This window comes from Lepidochelys kempii, chromosome 2 (genome assembly GCF_965140265.1).
Source record: "Lepidochelys kempii isolate rLepKem1 chromosome 2, rLepKem1.hap2, whole genome shotgun sequence".
In the NCBI taxonomy this organism is placed as follows: Eukaryota; Metazoa; Chordata; order Testudines; family Cheloniidae; genus Lepidochelys; species Lepidochelys kempii.
This window is the reverse complement of record NC_133257.1, coordinates 205,501,435-205,517,100: the sequence shown is the minus strand read 5'-3', so window position 1 is coordinate 205,517,100 and position 15,666 is coordinate 205,501,435. Positions and strand designations below refer to the sequence as shown.

The window sequence follows — 15,666 nt, the reverse complement described above, 5'->3', positions numbered from 1 at the left end:
GCTTTGTAGCAGCTTGGAGAGAATAAAACCGTACTTCTCTCAGATGTAGAAACTGCAAGCTACTCCAGAAGCAAATTACAGGCAAGTCTAGAAAAACACTGTCATAAATGTAAAGGGAAGGGTAAACCCTTTTAAAATCCCTCCTGGCCAGAGGAAAAATCCTCTCACCTGTAAAGGGTTAAGAAGCTAAAGGTAACCTCGCTGGCACCTGACCAAAATGACCAATGAGGAGACAAGATACTTTCAAAAGCTGGGAGGAGGGAGAGAAACAAAGGGTCTGTGTCTGTTGGTATGCTGCTTTGCCGGGGATAGAACAGGAATGGAGTCTTAGAACTTTTTGTAAGTAATCTAGCTAGGTATGCGTTAGATTATGATTTCTTTAAATGGCTGAGAAAAGAATTGTGCTGAATAGAATGACTATTTCTGTCTGTGTGTCTTTTTTGTAACTTAAGGTTTTGCCTAGAGGGATTCTCAATGTTTTGAATCTAATTACCCTGTAAGGTACCTACCATCCTGATTTTACAGGGGTGATTCCTTTACTCCTAGTTACTTCTATTTCTATTAAAAGTCTTCTTGTAAGAAAACTGAATGCTTTTAAATTGTTCTCAGATCCAAGGGTTTGGGTCTGTGGTCACCTATGCAAATTGGTGAGGATTTTTACCAAACCTTTCCCAGGAAGTGGGGTGCAAGGGTTGGGAGGATTTTGGGGGGAAAGACGTGTCCAAACTACGTTTCCCAGTAAACCCAGTTAGAGTTTGGTGGTGGCAGTGGTTATTCCAAGCACAAAGGATAAAATTAATTTGTACCTTGGGGAAGTTTTAACCTAAGCTGGTAAAAGTAAGCTTAGGAGGTTTTCATGCAGGTCCCCACATCTGTACCCTAGAGTTCAGAGTGGGGGAGGAACCTTGACAAACACTGATTCTGCAATTTCATCCCATGGACAAGGCAAGCCTACCACTGTTCTGTGCAGTACAATGCCATTAGCTGATGTCATCCAAGCTGCCAGCTGTCTGAATCAGGAACTTAAGTCATCCAAGTGTTTTGTGATGTTCTCCTGGAAAGTGAGCCTGATGAACAGCTTTCAAAAGAACAAGTGTTTTTTGTATAATGTCTCGTCAATCCTTCAGTCTGAAATAGCCAAAATGAAAGCTTCAGAATATTATACAAAGCCATATCATCCTTCAGAAGACCTTAAAAGAAGGTGCCTCTGAAATGCAGAGTGCATAGTATTTAACGGTTCTAAGATTATCACATCACTGCACATAAGACTGGCTGCCCAGCTACACCCTGGATCTGGTTCTCACAGTTTAATTTAATACTACACCTTCACGGATTCTGCATCAATGATGATGACTGGAGATAGTCTATCATTAGTGCTGCAAAATCTGAAGTAGTCTTCAGGGAGGTGTGTTCTTCATGGGTGAGATTTCCAGCAGCCTGAAGAAAACATAGTTATCTATGTAGAAATGTAGAATGTAGAAACCACCGATGAAAAGAATACATTCCACTCAGTGACTAGAGTGGTATTTCAAGAACAGTCTGCAAATAGTCCAGCATCACAAGAAATATCATTGTAGCATGGGAAAGAAGTCACACACTTTCCCCGGGCAAACAGAGTCTCTTATGTAGCATATGAAAAACCTAGAACATATCCAGAACTGGCTTGCCATGGAAAAAGCACTTGAGAAAATAAATTAGGTTCATTTGTAGATAAACAGGTCTGAGATCTCTCCTGGTGGTGGGGATTTTTTGTTTGTTTGTTTGGGTTTTTTTGGTCTTTTTAAGACTACTACCTTGTGATGTCCTACCAATACGAAATGACATTTGATATTGTTAATCAGTTGATTCCATTTTGGACTGGTTTCAATCACAAGCTTGCAACAAAGAGCAGCTACACAGCAGTTGCATATACACCTTTTCTGGAGATCAAATCAAACCAACTGACAGAGCCACAGTCCATACTACAATGCTGAAATGTCAGCAGCTGTAGAACATTAGCATGCTGCTTGGACCATGAATCAGCCGCTCTATCTGTTGCCCAGCAAGTGATATGGACTATCCCAAATTAACTTAGTACCAATGGGATTCACCCGGGTGGTCTTCATACCCTGCGTTGTTTTATTGCACGTAGGGAAATTTTGGGGATGGTTAGATCATCTTGTTGATTCTGGTGTGTAGGCAGCTTATACTACAAGCAAATACTTGGTCGTAAGTAATTCAGCTGTGCTCTTTGTGGCTTGACTCTCTGGCATTTGAGGCAACTGTGCACTCTGAAACGTTCTTCATTTGCCAAGTGGTGTGAGCAGGGAGGAGGTACTCGTATAGTTCCAGCATTTGTCTGGCAAGTGTTAGCTGACACTCAAAAGGTGTCATTAAAGAACTTGATGCTGTAACCCAGCATATGCTACCACTACTGGAGGAATTTCAGACCTGGGGGGTATGCCCAGTTTCCTACATTCAAGTTCTGGGATCACTTTCTCCAGGTTTTGCAGATACAACGTCTAAATGGCTGAGTCAGAGGATGATTTGGAAATTTCTGTGAATGGCTAGCCAACTACAAAAGCAGTTTCTCCTCTCTTGGTGTTCACACCTCAACTGCTAGAAGAGGGCCTCATCCTCCCTAATTGAACTAACTTCATTATCCCTAGCCTGATTCTTTCTTGCATATTTATACCTGCCTCTGGAAATTTCCACTACATGCATCCAATGGCGTGGATACTCACCCACGAAAGCTCATGCTCCAATACGCCTGTTAGTCTATAAGGTGCCACAGGACTTTTTGCTGATTTTACAAATCCAGACCAACATGGCTACCCCTCTGAAGTTTGACACCAGGCAAGGCACTGCATTTAGCCGTATGAGTGGAAATCCATCAACCTCATGAAGAAACTTGCACAAGTACAGACAGATATCATCTTCCTTTCCAAATGCAAACAGATGGACATCATACCAAATGGACTGAAGGTGAAAAATCCATTGCTAGCTACATACTACACAGACCACAGTGAGAGATTATGCCATACACTATCAAAGAAACCAATCAGCATCCTATACAGCAACTATCCTATCCTATCCCTACACTAACACTGGAACAAATCAACATATCCTTAGAGCCCCGACCAGGGTTATTCTATCTACTACCCAAGATCCCTGGGTAGTAGAAACCCTGGACACACCGGCATTGGTACTCTCACTGAAGGACTGTCAGGATATTTGGACTCTCTACTCAGACCTTACGCCACCAGAACTCCCAGTTATCTCTGTGACACCACTGATTTCCTGAGTAAACTACAATGCATCGGTGATCTTCCAGAAAACACCATCCTAGCCACCATGGATGTAGAGGATCTCTACACAAACATCCCACATGCAGATGGAATACAAGTTGTCAGGAACAGTATCCCTGATGAGGCCACAGCACAACTGGTTGCTGAGCTCTGTGACTTTATCCTCACGCACAATTATTTTAAATTTGGTGACAATCTATACCTCCAGACCAGTGACACCGCTGTGGGCACCCGCGTGGCCCCACAATATGCCAACATTTTTATGGCTGACCTGGAACAATGCTTCCTCAGCTCTCGTCCACTCATGCCCCTTCTCTAGCTACGCTACATTGATGACATCTTCATCATCTGGACCCATAGGAAGGAAACCCTGGAAGAATTCCACCATGATTTCAACAGCTTCCACCCCACCATCAACCTCAGCCTGGACCAATCTACATGGGAGGTCCACTTCCTAGACACCACGGTGCAAATAAGTGACGGTCACGTTAACACCACCCTATACCAAAAACCCACCGACTGCTATCCCTACCTTCATGCCTCCAGCTTCCACCCCGGACACACCACACGATCCATTGTCTACAGCCAAGCGCTGAGGTACAACCGCATTTGGTCCAACCCCTCAGACAGAGACCAACATCTACAAGATCTTCACCAAGCATTCTCAAAACTACGATATCCACATGAGGAAATAAGAAAACAGAACAACAGAGCCAGACGTGTACCCAGAAGCCTCCTGCTGCAAGACAAGCCCAAGAAAGAAACCAACAGAACTCCACTGGCCATCACACACAGTCCTAAGCTAAAACCTCTCCAACGCATCATCAGTGATCCACAACCCATCCTGGACAACAATCCCTCACTTTCACAGGCTTTGGGAGGCAGGCCTGTCCTCGTCCACAGACAACCTGCCAACCTGAAGCATATTCTCATCAGCAACTACATACCACACCATAGTAACTCTAACTCAGGAACCAATCCATGCAACAAACCGCGATGCCAACTCTGCCCACATATCTACACCAGTGACACCATCACAGGACCTAACCAGATCAGCCACACCATCACCGGTTCATTCACCTGCACGTCCACCAATGTAATATATGCCATCATGTGCCAGCAATGCCCCTCTGCTATGTACATCGGCCAAACTGGACAGGCCCTACGTTAAAGGATAAATGGACACAAATCAGATATTAGGAACGGCAATATACAAAAACCTGTAGGAGGACACTTCAACCTCCCTGGACACACAATAGCAGATATAAAGGTAGCCATCCTGCAGCAAAAAAACTTCAGGACCAGACTTCAAAGAGAAACTGCTGAGTTTCAGTTCATTTGCAAATTTGACACCATCAGCTCAGGATTAAACAAAGACTGAATGGCTAGCCAACTACAAAAGCAGTTTCTCCTCCCTTGGTGTTCACATGTCACCTGCTAGAAGAGGGCCTCATCCTCCCTGATTGAACTAACCTCATTATCCCTAGCCTGTTTCTTGCTTGCATATTTATACCTGCCTCTGGAAATTACCACTACATGCATCCAATGAAGTGGGTACTCACCCATGAAAGCTCATGCTCCAATACGTCTGTTAGTCTATAAGGTGCCACGGGACTCTTTGCCGCTTTACAGATCCAGACTAACACAGCTACCCCTCTGAAGCTTGGAAATTTCTCTCTCTCTCTTTCTCTTTGCCCCTCCCTCCGCCCCCCCACCCCGCATGCATTTCCATACTTCTTACTGCAAAGAGGCTCAACTATGCCAAGTGGATACCAGTCTACATTTTTGATATGTTAAATCTTCCTACACAGAACTGTGTATCTGCCAAGGCAGTGAAGACTATGGTAACCCATACACTCTGACAGATCATAACAATGAACAAGATATTGACTAGAAATATCACCAATCTATTACATTTCAATGATACTTGAATTATTATTAGACTTATATAAATAAATTATTAGACTTTGTTTTAGCTGTGACCTCAAATTCTCAAAGATCCCATTTTATGTCTTGAAATAATAGTCATTGAACTAAAGAACAATGACCCCATCTAAAGGTCAAAATGGCTGCTTTGAAATATTTGTATCAGTTTATATCTGTTTCTATGGTAATGGCACCACTTGACAGATCCATATCATCCTCATCTTAATGTAGAGGTAATACATTTTCAAATGACTCTTATGCGGGGGGAGTGTGTGAGGGGTGGAGAGGGTACATTATCAACCAAATCGGTGATGTCTGTGGCTCACCTAGTAAATTTTGAATTTCATTGTTAATAGTGGTTCATCTGAGAGAGAACTAGGTGGAGACCTCACAACGTGATTCAATAAAAAATATTAGCAGAGCTGGTTTGTAATTTTCCAACAAAATGACTTTTTGACAGTTTCAGGTTTTGACATTTTCAATTAATGTTTTTCTGATTTATGAAAAACTTTGAGAATTTCATCATCTTGGATGTGGAGGGGGAGGGGGACCCAGAGGCAGAGGATGACTCAGAGGTCAGAGATGCATGCAGCCAGGAGCTCTTTTCTACCCCAGAGGGGGCTAGCCAGTCACAGCTGTCAGATGCTGGTGAAGCGCAAACAGGAGAGGAGACCCCTGGTAGGTGGATCTGATTTTGGGAATTGCTGAAGCGAGTTGTTGGGGGCAGGAGGTTTGCAGAAAGCAGACTTGTGTCTCTGTGATGCACATACCACCACATGCCTAGTCTGAGTGGCTGAACAGGCTGTTGATTGACTCCCTCACTTCCCGGGAATCTCTCTCAGATCTCCAGGAAACTCTCATGGAGATACTGGGCAAACCACTGCTCACCCTCAGCAGCGAGATATCTTCCATAATGATCACATCCTGTGAAAAGTGTGGGGACAGGAATGGTTATCAGGCCCCTCCTACAGTGCTGGCTCTCCCCAAGAGCCACGTGCCCAGTGTACAGCAGCGTCCATGATTTACCCTGCCCCTGTGGCTAATCACCAGTTTGGGGGACTTGTGGTTCATGTGTGGTTGCCTGGGGTCAGCCTGTTAGTGGACAGGTGTGTGAGTACTGGCTTTGTTTTAAATCACTGAATCAGTGTTCTGTTGCAAACAATACTGCTTCTGTAAAATGTTGCATTTCAACTTCACAGAGATGACCCTCTTTGTTATCTGCAGCTGAATGGCTGTGCAGAATTAGAAAGTGGCCAAGAAGAACTAAGGAGGACTTTCTGCGTGAGGTTATGATGCACTCCGCGGCCAAGAAGGAGGAATTGAAGGAGTAGCGGGACAGCAAGATGAGGGACTGAAACGAGAATGTGGCATGCCAGAAAGAAGCCACGGAGCGGCTCTTAAATGTTATGGAGCGCCAAGCAGACACGCTTCAGGCGATACTAACTCTGCAAACTGAGCAGCTCCGTGCCTGCCCTCCCCTGCAGCCACTGTCTCAAAACTCTTTCCCATGTTCCCCCCAGACACCGCCAACACACTTTTATCAACCTCCTGACTCCAGTCTCTACCCGCAGCATTCCACTCCTCCCCCCTCACAGACCAGCACTGTGGACTCCCACTACCCACTGCACTCAACACCCATCCCTCTGCAGTTTGGCCCTGCTGAAGTACAGCACCTGCTGCACTGTACTCCAGAGGAAAAGGTTGGACATGATCCCTGGACATACTCAAATCTTTAGTTGTCCCAGGACCCCACCTCCTCCTGAGACCTTCCCTTCCCCCATACTCCTCACTGCTGAGGGGTTGTTTTTTGGGTTTGACTCTCTCCGCCGGTGGTTGTTTTTTAATAAAAAAATTGTGTTGGTTTGAAAGCAAACAGAGCCCTGCGAAGCAACAGACAATAATGTTAAACCTTCATATTTCATCGTCTGCACCAGTCACCTCCTAGCATTACAAGCACTGCACTCCCGAGCATCGCAACAAATATTAGTGGCTTTCAGCTGCAAATTGCTGCCTCAAGGCATCCCTGATCCTTACGGCCCCACATTGTGCCCCTCTAATAGCCCTGCTCTCTGGCTGTTCAAACTCCAGGCGCTGAGCCTCTGCAGTCCAGCCCTGAGTGAAGCTTTCACCCTTCCCTTCACAAATATTATGGCGCGTACAACACATGGCTATAAACATAGGAATATTGTCATTGGCCAGGGTCAGCTTCCCATATAGGCAGTGCCAGCAGGCCTTTAAATGGCCAAAAGCACACTCAACAGTCATTCTGCACTTGCTCAGCCTGTTGTTGAACCGCTCCTTGCTGCTGTCAAGTTGCCCCATATATGGCTTCATAAGCCATGGCATTAGGGGTAGGCAGGATCTCCCAGGATCACAATGGGCATTTCAACTTCCCCTTCCGGTGATGATCTGGTCTGGGAAGAAAGTCCCTGCGTGCAGCTTCCTGAACAAGCCAGTGTTCCGAAAGATGTGTGTCATGCACCTTTCCAGACCAGCTTGTGTTAATGTCTGTGAAATGCTCACGGTGATCCACTGAGAACCATTGAGAAATACCCCTTGTGATTAAGGTCCTCGGGGGCTAGGTGGTCTGGTGCCAGAATTGGAATGTGTCTGCCATCTATCACCCCTCCGCAGTTAGGGAAGCCCATTTTTGCAAAGCCATCTGCAGTGTCATGCACATTGCCCAGAGTGATAGAATCATAGATGATTAGGGTTGGAAGAGATCTAAGGAGGTCATCTAGTCCAATCCCCTGCTCAAAGCAGGACCAACACCAACTAAATCATCCCAGCCAGGGCTTTGTCAAGCTGGGTCTTAAAAACCTGTAAGGATGGAGATTCCGCCACCTTGTGGAGAATCATGGTCTTTTGCAGAAGGATGCAATTAATAGCCCTGCACACTTCCGTCAACACAAGTCCAACGGTCGACTTTCCCACTCCAAACTGGCTAGTGACCAATCGGTAGCAGTCTGGAGTAGCCAGCTTCCACAGTGCAATCACCACGCACTTCTCCAATGGCAGGGCAGCTCTCATTCTCTTGTCCTTATGCTGCCAGGCTAGGGCGAGCTCATCACACAGTCCCATGAATGTGGCTTTCTTTATCCTTATCTGCAGCCACTGCTCATCATCCCAGATGTGCATCATGATGTGATCCCACCACTCAGTGCTTGTTTCCCAAGCCCAAAAGCGGTGTTCCACTGTGGTCAGCACCTCCGTGAATGCCACAAGCAATCTTGTGTCATAGCTACTATGTGTGGCAACAGTGTGGGATCCATTCCTGAAGACCGCAGAGGCAGGGCACGCAGTACACAAACCATTGAAAGATGGTGCCAAATGTGGAGGGAAGCACAGGGATTGCTGGGATGCAAAGCAATGCATTGGGATGGGACCCAGGATGCCCCGCAACCTCCTCTGTCTTCCCACAAGTCTTAGTGGCAGAAAAGGAAGAAATGCTCTGTGGATAGCTCCCCAGAGTGCAACACTCTGAATATCGCTGCAAGTGCCGCAAGTGTGAACACGCTATTGCGCAGGCAGCTGACAGTGTGAACACACACCAGCGGTTTCCCTTCAGCGCTCTCTGAGCGGTGCTATAACTCCCGGCACTGTAACTCTGCCAGTGCAGACATGCCCTCAGTATGGCCCCTCCAGTGACCAGGGTCAGCTCATCCTAACGCAGTATCCTCCTGGGTTCATAAATGTCAGTGACTCCTAAAGTAAAAGCCATTAGCACCTTTTGCTATAATACAAAGCATGTTGAGATCCTGGGATGAATGATGTTGTTGCAAAACAGTAGGTAAAGAATGAGCTCCTTAGTAGCATGTAATAGTTACAGGTTCGTGTTCTCAAATCACGTAAAGCCAGTTAAAACTATTAGCAGTAAAAGTACATTTGGATTTTATGAACACAGCTGCATTTAAAAAGATAAAGTATGTTAAAAGTAAATGTGCCTCCTTGATTCAACCTCCTCTTTGGCACATGTCTAGATCTGGTCAAAAGGAAAAGAGAGATTCTGCTCATTCAACTGCCTCAAAAAATGTCTGAAGACTACATGGAAGCTAGAGTGTAAGAGTTTATTTTAATGAGCACAAGCACATCATAGATTAACACCAGCAACTTGAAGTTATATCACCAAATCAAGGCTGTTTCCATGGGAACGCCTCCAATTCCCAAGAACTACTGTTAATGCACCAGTAAAAGCAAAAAATAAAAAGCTGGACCCAGGCTCCCAGGTCCTTAGCAACATGGCAACTATACTGTCAAGCTTTGTTATAATGGAAAAGAGGATATTTACATTTTGTAATATAAGAATGTGAGTAAATACAAGGTCCCAGCCTGTGAGATGCCCTTGACTCCTATTGAAGTCCAAAGGGCTCCAGGGCCTTCAGGAACTTGTAGGATCAGGCCCATGGTATATAATTTCCAACTACTCTAGCTGTACTGTGTCAACTCTCATTACAGCAGAGTGTAATGTGGGCTCTGCTAGTGAAATAGTTTTCATCAATGTAGTAAATCTGGCCCTGTCTGAGTGATATCTTTTGCAGTTAAGATTATGACTAGCAATTGAGAAATAGGTCCAGTGATTGAAGGATGTGGAAGTTGGGGATGTGGGGGAGGGAGGAGAGAAATATTTTAAAAAAAAGAGAAAAAGGTATTAAGTAGATTCCTTCCTCCCCTCTGCCCTGAACGTACACTCTGAAAGGGGCATTGAATAGAATAGAAAAGTAAAGCAATGAAAATCAGAGCTGTGCCTAAATTTGCTCATTTATTATTTTTTCTTCTCCTGTTTATCTAACTGCCCCTCTCTTCTAGCTAACAGCAGGCTCTCTTCTGCCATTGGCTCTCACTGTTACGGTGTGCACTCCTGGGGTTCAGTGCCTGGCCCACCTCTTCTCTGCCTTCTTCACTATCTGTCCAAACTGCACCATATCACATACTGCACCTATCCCTGGAAATGCTGGAACAAATTTTCTCACTTTCTTCTCAGAAATCTCTTCAGAGGCTTCCTGTCCATTTCAGGCTCCAGAATGGCTCTTCCGTCAATGGACACGTCCTTGTCTCCCTGACAGCTCCTCTTCCTATTATCCAGTTCATTCCCCATACACCACAAATATCAAACTTTCTTCTGCCCCTCGTTTTCCTACACTGCCACATTAATTGGAATAGTCTCTCTCCACTTAGTGGACTCCTTACCTACCTCAAAATCCCACCTCAAGAGCCATTCTTCCTTTGGCCTATGAGTCTTCACTTTCTCAGTAGCAAAACATCCATATTAGATTCTATCTCCACTTGTAAGGAAAATATTTTTAATCTCATGGTTCTGTTATTTAAGACTGCAATTATGTGGGTATATCTTCAATTTAACAGTAATTTTTTTTATTGATAGGCAAGTGTGTTAGTGGTACATTGTTCCAGAGTTTTGCAGTGAAGTGCTGAGATTCTGGGAAGGATTTCACTAACTGCTTTTTCAAATGTTGTTTTTAAAAGATACAAAAGGCCAAATTCCCCTCAAGCCCCCCTCTCCTCCCTTTCCCCCCCATTTTTAAGGCTAACAGTCACAAGATGTAGAAATATATGCTTCTTTGTGGATCAAAACTTATGGTCATAGTTACCATAATTGTGTGTGAAAGACATTTTGCATATACAAATCACTATGTAGACATATTTTGACAAATTTATGCCATGATCCCATAATCTGACCCACACAGACAGACCCCTGCACTTGTGCTTTGCAGGACTAGGGCATATGTATTACTCCTCTATTTCACCTTTTGCCAGAATTGTAAGAGTGAATGAACTTTAGGACAGATATAATTAAGAGATCTAGGAGTTGAGGCATGTCAATTGTTTCAGTTACAAAGAAGGAGCACTTAGATAAACTGAGGCATTTGTACAATACTCAATTTGCATGCACAATGGCAGGAATTGTGTGCGCAAATGTGTGTGAACCTTGGGTATTTGTTTTTAAATTCTGTTCCATAATCTTGTTCTTGGTACCCTGAGTTGCATCTTGCCATTAGACAGTTAGATTTGAAAATTTTGGCCTAAACATTACGCATGGCTGCCCTGACAAAGGGACTTCAGTATGAGTACAGGTCTGGCCTGCAATGACTAAGGAATAGAGAGATTTTTCTACCTTTACAAGGGAAGTGGAAAAGGAAAACACCGTCTTGAAAAATGCTGATGTTTGTGCCCACAAATCACATTGTACTGCTTTAGTAATACTCCCCCTAGTGGAAATGAAAATGTTATCCTGTTCCATAATATAACATTTAATGGCTATAGCAAAACTCTCAATGCCAGCTATTTGGAGTGGATCTTATTTCATGGCTATGATTTAAGAGGAGAGTTTTATTGTCTCATTTTGGTAATAGTCTGTTATACTCTAAAAAGAGACTCAATGTATTGTAGCAGCACACTTACCTGCTGTAGCTCATTCTGTACACAGTCTCATGGGATCATGTCCCAGCTAGTGCCTAATCCTGCAGTTCTGATGCAGGCAAATCTCCCACTGCTTCACTGATTGTCTTGTTCGGGAGAAGGCTGTAGAACTGAATCCCTTATTTACTGTTTAGCTGTTCAAGAGCTGTCCCCAGTTAGTCAGGATTGTCCCACTTATTTGTCTAGGTACAAAGTGGCCCGCAACACTGTAGTATCTGAAAGCCTCATAATTATTAACTAGTTTATCCTTGAAACACTCTTGTTTTTATATTTCAGACTGGGAGCTGAGGACCAGAGAGATCCAAAGGAATGGCAGAGCCAGGAATCAAACCCAAATCTAGTGCCTTGACTGTGTAATGATAATACGTTCTCCCATAGACTCACTAAAGAACAAAGAAAAAGTAGGCAAAGAAAACTCAGGTGGTGTAGAAAGGTAGCAGTATGTGCTATTTATTCACTATAGGCCCAGTCCCGAAATCCTAACTGCAGCCGCACTGAAGGCAGTGAAGGATTTTCCCAAGTAGGTCATGAGTAAAGACTTTGGGATTTGGATCTAAAAGAACAAGTGAAGAATAATACTTAAACTCACCAACAATAACAATACTAACATTTTTAGAAGACATGATCTCTGAATGTATTTGAGAGAGATTACAAAGAGTATTTCTGCTGCACCAACTTTTCAGTCCCTGCATGCCTGATGTGCATTAGTATGGGTTGTGAACTGTGTATAATCTTTCTCTAATTTTGTTCAGGCAAAGAAAAGAGCATTACACTTTTCCCAGATTTAGGATCATATTATCAGAGATGACAGTCTCAAAAAACCCTACCTCCATCCCCCAGAAGAACACCCCAACAAGGAACATATCAAATATTAAATCAGTACTAGCACTTACTCTGTATATTAAATAAGATGGCTGAATGCAACTAAACAACTTCTGTGAACATTTGCATTTTTAATTAATGTAGTTCTCTTTAATTTGATTGGATAGTGCAAAATGTATATGTTAGTGCTATTTGTATTACTTCAGACTATCTAAAACAGAAGATTGTTAAACTTAACTTCTCAGATTGTGTCTCTTTTTTATATTAATGGAAAATTAGTATTTTAGGTAAAAAGAAAAGGAGTACTTGTGGCACCTTAGAGTCTAACCAATTTATCTGAGCATAAGCTTTCGTGAGCTACAGCTCACTTCATCGGATGCATACTGTGGAAAGTACAGAAGATCTTTTTATACACACAAACCATGAAAAAATGGGTGTTTACCACTACAAAAGGTTTTCTCTCCCCCCACCCCACTCTCCTGCTGGTAATAGCTTATCTAAAGTGATCACTCTCCTTACAATGTGTATGATAATCAAGTTGGGCCATTTCCAGTACAAATCCAGCTTTTCTCCCCCCCCCCCCCCCAAACCCACTCTCTCCTGTTGGTAATAGCTTCTCTAAAATGATCACTCTCCTTACAATGTGTATGATAATCAAGGTGGGCCATTTCCAGCACAAATCCAGGGTTTAACAAAAACGTCGGGGGAGGGGGGGAGGGGAATAGGGATAGGAAAAAACAAGGGGAAATAGGTTACCTTGCATAATGACTTAGCCACTCCCAGTCTCTATTCAAGCCTAAGTTAATTGTATCCAATTTGCAAATGAATTCCAATTCAGCAGTCTCTCGCTGGAGTCTGGATTTGAAGTTTTTCTGTTGTAATATCGCAACTTTCATGTCTGTAATCGCGTGACCAGAGAGATTGAAGTGTTCTCCGACTGGTTTATGAATGTTATAAATCTTGACGTCTGATTTGTGTCCATTTATTCTTTTACGTAGAAGAATAAATGGACACAAATCAGACATCAAGAATTTTAACATTCATAAACCAGTCGGAGAACACTTCAATCTCTCTGGTCACGCGATTACAGACATGAAAGTTGCGATATTACAACAGAAAAACTTCAAATCCAGACTCCAGCGAGAGACTGCTGAATTGGAATTCATTTGCAAATTGGGTACAATTAACTTAGGCTTGAATAGAGACTGGGAGTGGCTAAGTCATTATGCAAGGTAACCTATTTCCCCTTGTTTTTCCCTATCCCCCGCCCCTCAGACGTTTTTGTCAAACCTGGATTTGTGCTGGAAATGGCCCACCTTGATTATCATATGCATTGTAAGGAGAGTGATCACTTTAGAGAAGCTATTACTAGCAGGAGAGTGGGGTGGGGGGAGAGAAAACCTTTTGTAGTGGTAAACACCCATTTTTTCATGGTCTGTGTGTATAAAAAGATCTTCTCTACTTTCCACAGTATGCATCCGATGAAGTGAGCTGTATCTCACGAAAGCTTATGCTCAAATAAATTGGTTAGTCTCTAAGGTGCCACAAGTACTCCTTTTCTTTTTGCGAATACAGACTAACATGGCTGTTACTCTGAAACCTGTCATTTTACTTTAGGTAACAAATTCAAGTGCAGGAATGTTTTGGGTTTTTTTAGAAAAGATTAATTTTAAAAGAATAATGGAGATTATTCACAGAAGGCAAACTTCAAATTTTCTTTTCATGAAAACTTGCACCAAAAACCTGATTTTTCCCTGCTCCCACCCCAGATTTGCCTCAACCAATAAACCAAGCAAAAGAGAACCCCCTGCCCTCCTGCATCTGTCTCATCACACTGAGAGCCTTTAGAAGCTGAATAGTCTCTGTGAACAGCTTGTGAATGAGCTGCATAAGAAGAATTATTTGTAAATAATTTGGCAAATAATTTTGAATAACAAAATCAACAAAATTATACCTTCCTTGTGAAAAGAAAAAAAGATGGAATGTGTTAGAATGAATAAATTATTTAATCTTAGGGGTTTATAGTGCCACCTATCACTGAAGTATCCGAGAGCATTCCACATTAATAGCAATAGTGATGTCCCTAGTGCACTTCCTGCAGTCGGACACCCTACGATGTTCTCCCATTATGGGGTCAAAACTCTGCTTGTGGTAGGGTGGTTTTTTTTAATGTATTAAGATACTTTTTTTGTAGTTTGCTTTGTTTAGATTTTTTGGATTGGTAGGGGGATTTGGGGTAGAATGAGGTGTGAGTGTCATGAGCATTCTGATGCTGGAAAAAGGAAAAGGACAACCATATAGTTAAGAATAATTATACTTAACTCTAATATTGAGTTCAGAATGGTCCTTTTAGCCCCTGGTTCAGAATATGAATGGGGAGAAGCTGTTTGTATTAACTGATATTCCTTCTTTCATTAACCAATGTTATTCAAAACTACATTTCCATTATGGGTACAAATGCTCACTAGCTACCATTCACCCATCACATATTGCACAATACCACCACAGGCCATGCTCAATATGCCTTTATGGGCCACAGCATCAAGAGGCCACTTACCCACTATATATAGACCACAGACTGTGCCCCTGCCTATCTGAGCTTCCCTGTACTTCTGGATCACATTATCATTGATTTGGGCTGTTGCTAGTTTAGGCATCAGTAGTCCCTTAGCAATTACAGGCCTACAGTGAATTTAATTTTCCACATACTGGTCTAAACTGAGGTGCCAGAAAAGCCTCATGTCGGCCCTCCTGTGAAAGTGTTTTTTAAGGGTGTAAATTCAAGATGGGATTAATCTGAACAGGATATGTAAGAAAGCAGCTGTAAATCCCAGGTACGGTGGCTGAGCACGATGAAAGAATGAGACTGATGAGCTAGGAGTGTTACACAGCTCAATTCATGAAGGCTAGCAGGAAAGCTGCTCACTGGTACAACATTCAACACCCATTAAGGGCGAGTAGCTAAACCCACAGCACCCAAAGCAACTCTTGTAGCTGCTCAAGCCAAAATACAAAGGAACCACAGAGAAGGTCACACTGACAGCATGGGACCATTACAGACTGCCTTATTGGTGAAATGGATACATTATCTGATCTACATTAAAATGTATTTTTCATATAATCAATTAAAATATATATTTAAATATTCCAAGATTGGAATTTTTTAGAATGGTAAAACATAATATAATCCATGTAT

General features: G+C 43.0%; 1 protein-coding gene across 1 annotated transcript in view; it reads right to left on the bottom strand.

Moving 5' to 3' along the window:
* Positions 1-836: 836 nt before the first annotated feature.
* SCRN1 (secernin 1) overlaps positions 837-15,666 on the bottom strand; it is a 144,186-nt gene continuing 129,356 nt past the window's right edge. Inside the window, exon 9 of the mRNA XM_073333594.1 lies at positions 837-1,128. The gene's annotated coding sequence lies outside the window, so the exon portion shown is untranslated. The remainder of the gene's footprint in view (positions 1,129-15,666) is intronic.